General features: G+C 38.3%; 1 long non-coding RNA gene across 1 annotated transcript in view; it reads left to right on the top strand.

Annotated features, from left to right (window-relative positions):
- The window catches only part of LOC133658128 (uncharacterized), an 89068-nt gene that overhangs the window by 48341 nt on the left and 30797 nt on the right, over positions 1 to 9930 (top strand). The window contains exon 2 of the long non-coding RNA XR_009827400.1: positions 2047 to 2169. This is a non-coding gene — a long non-coding RNA (uncharacterized LOC133658128). The remainder of the gene's footprint in view (positions 1 to 2046; positions 2170 to 9930) is intronic.

The raw sequence follows: 9930 nt of genomic DNA, 5'->3' as shown, positions 1-9930 counted from the left end.
TAATTAATGGTGAATATGTTCCCCATACTAAAGTGTTACCATGTTTTATTACTGGTGCACTATGGACTGGACTCTCACACTATTATGTTAGATCCACTATGGACTGGACTCTCACTATTATGTTAGATCCACTATGGACTGGACTCTCACACTATTATGTTAGATCCACTATGGACTGGACTCTCACACTATTATGTTAGATCCACTATGGACTGGACTGTCACTATTATGTTAGATCCACTATGGACTGGACTTTCACTATTATGTTAGATCCACTATGGACTGGACTCTCACTATTATGTTAGATCCACTATGGACTGGACTCTCACACTATTATGTTAGATCCACTATGGACTGGACTCTCACTATTATGTTAGATCCACTATGGACTGGACTCTCACTATTATGTTAGATCCACTATGGACTGGACTCTCACTATTATGTTAGATCCACTATGGACTGGACTCTCACTATTATGTTAGATCCACTATGGACTGGACTCTCACTATTATGTTAGATCCACTATGGACTGGACTCTCACTATTATGTTAGATCCACTATGGACTAGACTCTCACTATTATGTTAGATCCACTATGGACTGGACTCTCACACTATTATGTTAGATCCACTATGGACTGGACTCTCACTATTATGTTAGATCCACTATGGACTGGACTCTCACTATTATGTTAGATCCACTATGGACTGGACTCTCACTATTATGTTAGATCCACTATGGACTGGACTCTCACTATTATGTTAGATCCACTATGGACTGGACTCTCACACTATTATGTTAGATCCACTATGGACTGGACTCTCACTATTATGTTAGATCCACTATGGACTGGACTCTCACTATTATGTTAGATCCACTATGGACTGGACTCTCACTATTATGTTAGATCCACTATGGACTGGACTCTCACACTATTATGTTAGATCCACTATGGACTGGACTTTCACACTATTATGTTAGATCCACTATGGACTGGACTCTCACACTATTATGTTAGATCCACTATGGACTGGACTCTCACACTATTATGTTAGATCACTATGGACTGGACTCTCACTATTATGTTAGATCCACTATGGACTGGACTCTCACTATTATGTTAGATCCACTATGGACTGGACTCTCACTATTATGTTAGATCCACTATGGACTGGACTCTCACACTATTATGTTAGATCCACTATGGACTGGACTTTCACACTATTATGTTAGATCCACTATGGACTGGACTCTCACACTATTATGTTAGATCCACTATGGACTGGACTCTCACACTATTATGTTAGATCCACTATGGACTGGACTCTCACTATTATGTTAGATCCACTATGGACTGGACTCTCACTATTATGTTAGATCCACTATGGACTGGACTCTCACACTATTATGTTAGATCCACTATGGACTGGACTCTCACACTATTATGTTAGATCCACTATGGACTGGACTCTCACTATTATGTTAGATCCACTATGGACTGGACTCTCACTATTATGTTAGATCCACTATGGACTGGACTCTCACACTATTATGTTAGATCCACTATGGACTGGACTCTCACACTATTATGTTAGATCCACTATGGACTGGACTCTCACTATTATGTTAGATCCACTATGGACTGGACTCTCACTATTATGTTAGATCCACTATGGACTGGACTCTCACACTATTATGTTAGATCCACTATGGACTGGACTCTCACACTATTATGTTAGATCCACTATGGACTGGACTCTCACTATGATGTTAGATCCACTATGGACTGGACTCTCACTATTATGTTAGATCCACTATGGACTGGACTCTCACACTATTATGTTAGATCCACTATGGACTGGACTCTCACACTATTATGTTAGATCCACTATGGACTGGACTCTCACTATGATGTTAGATCCACTATGGACTGGACTCTCACAATATTATGTCCTGTGTACCATTTGGCAGAATCATCTGCCCTAACAAAGAATCCCACACCTTGGCCACTCAGTCTTGGTATTCTTTTTTTTTTTTTTCCATATAGAAAATAAAGCCATGGGGCCAAAGAAAGTTGCAAGTGCCAGCACTTCAATGAAGAAAGTGAGACCGTACGTGTGGCTCGGCCCTCCCCTCATCGCCGTCTTCGCCAACAGGAAGCTTCAAAAAGGTAAACATGTTAAATGTTCATATATTAGTAATTTTGCTTTATTTCCTGCATGTAAAAACAAACTCTTCTCTCTAAAATGGGATTAGTGTTCATATTTTGGGGTGTGTGGAACAGATTAAATGGATATACAGTCGTGGTCAAACGTTTAAAGAACATCATGTCATGGCTGTCTTGAGTTTCCAATCATTTCTTATTTTTTTGTGATGGAGTGATTGGAGCACATACTTGTTGCTCACAAAAAACATTCATGAAGTTTGCTTCTTTTATGAATTTATTATGAGTCTACTGAAAATGTGAGCAAAAGTATACATAGAGCAGGGGTCACCAACCTTTTTGAAAGCAAGAGCTACTTCTTGGGTAGTGATTAATGCGAAGGGCTACCAGTTTTATACACACCTATATAAATTGCCGAAAATAGCCAATTTGCTCAATTTACCTTTAACTCTATGTTATTATTCATAATTAATGATATTTACACTTAATTGAACGGTTTAAAAGAGGAGAAAACAGGAAAAAAATGACAATTAAATTTTGAAACATAGTTTATCTTCAATTTCGACTCTTTAAAATTCAAAATTCAACCGAAAAAAAGAGGAGAAAACTAGCTAATTCGAATCTTTTTGAAAAAATTAAAAAAAGAATTTATAGAACATCATTAGTCATTTTTCTTGATTAAGATTAATTTTAGAATTTTGATGACATGTTTTAAATAGGTTCAAATCCAATCTGCACTTTGTTAGAATATATAACAAATTGGACCAAGCTATATTTCTAACAAAGACAAATCATTATTTCTTCTCGATTTTCCAGAACAAACATTTTAAAAGAAATTCAAAAGACTTTGAAATAAGATTTAAATTTGATTCTACAGATTTTCTAGATTTGCCAGAATAATTTTTTGAATTTTAATCATAATAAGTTTGAAGAAATATTTCACAAATATTCTTCGTTGAAAAAACAGAGGCTAAAAATGAAAAATTAAATTAAAATTTATTTATTATTCTTTACAATAAAAACAATTAATTTACTTGAACATTGATTTAAATTGTCAGGAAAGAAGAGGAAGGAATTTAAAAGGTAAAAAGGTATATGTGTTTAAAAATCCTAAAATCATTTTTAAGGTTGTATTTTTTTCTCTAAAATTGTCTTTCTGAAAGTTATAAGAAGCAAAGTAAAAAAAAAAAAAGAATTTATTCAAACAAGTGAAGACCAAGTCTTTCAAATATTTTCTTGGATTTTCAAATTCTATTTGAGTTTTGTCTCTCTTACAATTAAAAATGTCGGGCAAAGCGAGACCAGCTTGCCAGTAAATAAATACAATTTAAAAAATAGAGGCAGCTCACTGGTAAGTGCTGCTATTTGAGCTATTTTTAGAACAGGACAGCGGGCTACTCATCTGGTCCTTACGGGCGACCTGGTGCCCGCAGGCACCGCGTTGGTGACCCCTGACATACAGCAATGTTAATATTTGCTTACATGTCCCTTGGCAAGTTTACCTGCAATAAGGCGCTTTTGGTAGCCACCCACAAGCTTCTGCTTGACCACTTGACCACTCCTCTTGACAAAATTGGTGCGGTTCAGCTAAATTTGTCGTTTTTCTGACATGGACTTGTTTCTTCAGCATTGTCCACACGTTTAAGTCAGGACTTTGGGAAGGCCGTTGTAAAACCTTCATTCTAGCCCAGATCTAGGCATTCTGCGGCCCGCGGGCCACATCCGGCCCTTTGTGCGTCCCTGTCTGGCCCGCGTGAGGCCAATCATAAATTACAAAATAAATTCCACGTATATGCGCGTGCGTGATTGTGAGTGAATGTGAACAGCTGCCATCACAAATTACAAAATAAAGTTGAAAAAACATCTATGTCGTGCGCGCAATACAACTGTGCTGCTTTTATTTTGAAAAGTGTTATTTATGGGCGTATGTCCGTGTGTAACCTGCGAGTGAAGGTGCACATGCAGCGACAAGTGATGCACGGTTTACACCCGAGACGCTAAAAAGAGAAAAGTTGATGAGGAATGGCGTGTTTTCAACAAGACATGGACTGCCAAGCAACGTTCCCTCTAAGGTGCGCGCCTGCGCAATTGCGCACTGCTCAAGCGTCCTCTGCGCGCAGCAAATATATGCCGCGCACCAAATCAAATCCCATCTGAATTCTAAACAAAATAAACACATTTATTCTGTGTAATTTTGCAATGCAACTCTGAGTGACAGTGACAACAAGCGGCCCTAACGGTGTTCGTCAACACCGTTCAATTGAACACCGTTCAATTATTGTAACGTCTATCGAGATGCTTCGAGGACAGGAATTATATCGATCACTTTATTGAACAAAGCTGTTTATATTCGGACATAACCACACCAAAAACATGAGTAAAACACTTCTATCTGGAAAAACTAGTCATTTTCTGCCGTACAAACCAGACCAAAACCAACTTGTCATCTGTCACCAACACGCATACCACTCAACCACTGGTGCGTTTATGGCCACACAAAAAGTCGGACAACTCAAACGCCACACAAAGTTACACTATGACTCCTCAGTCATACGTGTGCTTATTTTACTGTCATTTATTATTAATGTTAATTTTACATTTCATTGTGCAACATGAGGATGTTGAAGGGGAACTAAATGTGATCTCTGAAAGGGGTACAAATGATTTCCAAAGCAGTGCTTATGGTATAAAGTTAAGTTAGGTTAAATGAAAGTATTATTATTATTATTATTATTATTTATCTTACGGTATATATATCAAAAATAATATTGAGCAAAATTTAATTGAAATATTGTCGATGTGGCCCTCCAGCAGTGCTCGGGTTGCTCATGCGGCCCCCGGTAAAAATGAATTGCCCTACCCTGTTCCAGCCTGATTTAGCCATTCCTTTACCACTTTTGACGTGTGTTTGAGGTCATTGTCCTGTTGGAACACCCAACTGCGCCCAAGACCCAACCTCCGGGCTGATGATTTTAGCTTGTCCTGAAGAATTTGGAGGTAATCCTCCTTTTTCATTGTCCCATTTACTCTCTGTAAAGCACCAGTTCCATTGGCAGATCATAAAATTAGACCGACATCGGTTGGAAAAAGTGCGCCTCTAAATTCGCACAAAAGCTGTATGAGGATACCTTAGTTGTCCTTTGTACTAAAAAAAATCTTAATCATATGGAAACTGAACAACTGACCACAGAACTTTCCTCAAGAAGGTTTTGGAGGTAATCCTCCTTTTTCATTATCCCATTTACTCTCTGTAAAGCAGGGGTCACCAACGCGGTGCCCGCGGGCACCAGGTAGCCCGTAAGGACCAGATGAGTAGCCCGCCGGCCTGTTCTAAAAATAGCTCAAATAGCAGCACTTACCAGTGAGCTGCCTCTATTTTTTAAATTGTATTTATTTACTAGCAAGCTGGTCTCGCTTTGCTCGACATTTTTAATTCTAAGAGAGACAAAACTCAAATAGAATTTGAAAATCCAAGAAAATATTTGAAAGACTTGGTCTTCACTTGTTTAAATAAATTCATACATTTTTTTACTTTGCTTCTTATAACTTTCAGAAAGACAATTTTAGAGAAAAAATACAACCTTAAAACTGATTTTAGGATTTTTAAACACATATACCTTTTTTACCTTTTAAATTCCTTCCTCTTCTTTCCTGACAATTTAAATCAATGTTCAAGTAAATTTATTTTTTTTATTGTAAAGAATAATAAATACATTTTAATTTCATTCTTCATTTTAGCTTCTGTTTTTTCCACGAAGAATATTTGTGAAATATTTCTTCAAACTTATGATTAAAATTAAAAAAAGTTGTCCTGGCAAATCTAGAAAATCTGTACGGTCAAATTTAAATCTTATTTCAAAGTCTTTTGAATTTCTTTTAAAATTTTTGTTCTGGAAAATCTAGAAGAAATAATGATTTGTCTTTGTTAGAAATATAGCTTTTTAACAAAGTGTAGATTGGATTTTAACCTATTTAAAACATGTCATCAAAATTCTAAAATTAAGCTTAATCAGTAAAAATTACTAATGATGTTCCATAAATTATTTTTTTAATTTTTTCAAAAAGATTCAAATTAGCTAGTTTTTCTCTTCTTTTTTTCGGTTGAATTTTGAATTTTAAAGAGTCGAAATTGAAGATAAACTATGTTTCAAAATTTAATTGTCATTTTTTTCATGTTTTCTCCTCTTTTAAACCGTTCAATTAAGTGTAAATATCATTAATTATTAATAATAACACAGAGTTAAAGGTAAATCGAGCAAATTGGCTATTTCTGGCAATTTATTGAAGTGTGTATCAAACTGGTAGCCCTTCGCATTAATCACTACCCAAGAAGTAGCTCTTGCTTTCAAAAAGGTTGGTGACCCCTGGTGTAAAGCAGCAGTTCCATTTATACAAAACAGGCCCAGAGCATAATACTACCACCACCATGCTTAACGGTAGGGATGGTGTTCCTGGATTAGAGGCCTCACCTTTTCTCCTCCAAACATATTGCTGGGTATTGTGGCCAAACAGCTCCATTTTTGTTTCATCTGACATCACATGGACAAAGATAAGACCTTCTGGAGGAAAGTTCTGTGGTCAGATGAAACAAAAATGGAGCTGTTTGGCCACAACACCCAGCAATATGTTTGGAGGAGAAAAGGTGAGGCCTTTAATCCCAGGAACACCATTCCTACCGTTAAGCATGGCGGTGGTAATATGCTCTGGGCCTGTTTTGTATAAATGGAACTGCGAGTTAATCCATTTTGGGGGAGTTGAGGGGATTATTATGATGCGTTCAAGAGTCTTACGGCCTGAGGGAAGAAGCTGTTACAGAACCTGGAGGTTCTGCTTCGGAGGCTGCGGAACCTCTTTCTAGAGTCCAGCAGCGAAAACAGTCCTTGGTGGGGGTGGGAGGAGTCTTTGCAGATTTTCTGAGCTCTGGTCACACTGCAAAAAGTGAAATCTAAGTAAGATGAAATATCTCAAATAAGGGTGATACTTGCTTATTTTCTGTCTGATAAGATCATTCTTCTCACTAAGCATATTTTATGTTTTACTTGTTTTGGTCCTAAAGGATGTCAGTAAGATATTACAGCTTGTTGCTGAGATTTGATGACCTATATTGAGTAAAACATGCTTGAAACTAGAATATCAACTGTTGTGTCATCAACACTCACAAGTAGAAAACTACTTTTTTAAAGTCATCATTTCTTATTTCAAGCATGAAATAAAAAAATCATGACTTTGACACAATTGTGTCTCATAATTAAAACAGATGACAGCCAAATGGACTTTGCTGTTTTATTTCCAATGAAACAATAGAAAACACGTACTCATATAGTAGTACAGTTGGCACAGTACAGTAAACTGACAGTTAATATTTCAACATTTCACATTTCTAACCATTTTGAACAGAAACAGTTCATGCACATTCAGATAAATTCTTCAAAATTATAATACAATTTTGTTTGTCCGGGGGCCGGGCTGTATATATGCGCACTAATTGACTGAAAGAGCACGCACTTGGCGCGATGATGTCATGTTATCCATGGAAAAATGCATGTTTAGACAATATGATTTGCCTGAGCGTTGCCTTTTTGCCTTTCCATTAAGAACAATAAATGAGTTTTTAGTATAAGTTTGCTGGTTTCAAGAAATGTGCATATCATTATGTCAAGATAATGGCACTAGCATTTACTTCATTTTAAGAATATTTTTCAACATATTGAGCAAATAGGTCTTTTTTTTTTTTTTATACCAAGAAAAGTGCACTTGTTATTAGTGAGAATATACTTATTTTAAGCTATTTTTGGGTTCATTGAAGTTAGCTAATTTGACTTGTTTTGGAAAGTCTCGACAAGCCAAATTTTCTTGTTCTATTGGCAGATAATTTAGCTTAGTTCAAATAAAATACCCCTCATTTTTATTGTTTTTGAACACTGACTTTTTGCAGTGCAGGCAGCGGCTTTTTGCCATCTCCAAATTCTTCTCAACGTTTGTTTCATCGGACATCACATTAAGATTAAAGATTAAAGTACCAATGATTGTCACACACACACTTAGATGTGGTGAAATTTGTCCTCTGCATTTTGTCCCATCCCCTTGGGGAGCAGTGGGCAGCAGCGGCGCCGCGCCCGGGAATCATTTTTGGTGATTTAACCCCCAACTCCAACCCTTTGTTGCTGAGTGCCAAGCAGGGAGGTTACGGGTCCCATTTTTATAGTCTTTGGTATGACTCGGCTGGGATGGACCAAGATAAGACCTTCTGGAGGAAAGTTCTGTGGTCGGTTGTTCAGTTTTCATACGATGAAGATTATTTTAATGCAAAGGTCGAGTAAGGTATCCTCATGCGGCTTTTGTGCGCACTTTTCCCCAACCGATGTCGTTGTAATTTCATGATCTCCACTTGTACTGTTTGTCTTGCACAAGTCATTTAGTCTATAATGTGTCTATATGGCGTTTATGAAATGCCCTTTGTGAAAACGGTAAGAAAGCAGCTTACATTTACATATAATTACACTTTAATGGAGGTCTGACTGGGCCGGGCTAAGTGGCTGGCAGCCTCAGACCCCCTCCGATACGGGATGACAGGATGGGACGCTAGCTCCATCTCCGGGCTAATTAAACGAATCAATTAACAGACTATTGTCGGAGCTGCGTAAGCGATGTTACACAGCGGCTAAAATGCCCCCCCCGAGATCGTGCGGCGTGGCGCGGGGGGCGGGGCTCGCGACCACATTGCATCTCCGTGTGATAGCACTTATTTGCGTCTTGCTGTCATGTCATCGGAGGTGGGCACATTATGGAAATTGGCATGCATGGGGGGGACGGGGGTGGGGGGGTTGACTCGCAATCGCCCTCCAAGGCGAAGTCGCTGCAGCAAAAGTCCCCTCCAAAGTTGCCTAATGGCGGCGGCGCGTCCAGCTGTGTGCATCCGCTCGCCTAGGTAAGGGTCGCGCAATTAGCATCGCCCCGCCCTCCCGCCAGGCGTTGATGCAGATAAATTATCATATTAGATTCACCCTCCTCGCTCCAACTGATTGGCTCCCAAATTGTTTTAGATGGCCGTCATTAATCCTTAGCATAGGCTAAGTGCTTTTGGCGTTCCGGCGCCTTGGGTCGAATTAACGGAATGCCTGATGTGGGAGCCCCCCGTCTACTTCCTGTGTCGGGATGCCATTAAAGGCTGCGCTAGTAGTTAGCGGAATACAGTAGGTGCCTTCACTTCAATCCTTTATGTTGCACAGACTTTGGACGTTTATCCATAATTAGAGATGTCCGATATTGGACTGCCGATATCGGCCGATAAACGCTTTAAAATGTAATATCGGAAATTATCGGTATAGGTTGGCTTTTTGTAACGCCGCTGTGTACACAAAGAAGTACAGAGCATATATGTTATAGACATAATATAATATATCTGTATATAAATGACTTTGTACACATATTATGTATATATTTGTATATATGTTAGATTTTTTATAGCTATATTAGTCTATTTATACCTGCATTGTCCTTTCCATCATTGTAACTGAGCTACTGTGTTGAACAATTTCCCTTGTGGATCATTAAAGTTTGTCTAAGTCTAAGTCTAAGAGCGCCCAGTCACATAATATCTACGGCTTTTCACACACACAAGTGAATGCAAGGCATACTTGGTCAACAGCCATACAGGTCACACTGAGTGTGGACGTATAAACAAGTTTAACACTGTTACAAATATGCGCCACACTGTGAACCCACACCAAACAAGAATGACAAACGCATTTCGGGAGAACGTCCGCA

Source organism: Entelurus aequoreus, linkage group LG10, assembly GCF_033978785.1.
Source record: "Entelurus aequoreus isolate RoL-2023_Sb linkage group LG10, RoL_Eaeq_v1.1, whole genome shotgun sequence".
Classification (NCBI taxonomy): Eukaryota; Metazoa; Chordata; class Actinopteri; order Syngnathiformes; family Syngnathidae; genus Entelurus; species Entelurus aequoreus.
This window is presented reverse-complemented; position numbering and strand designations above follow the sequence as displayed.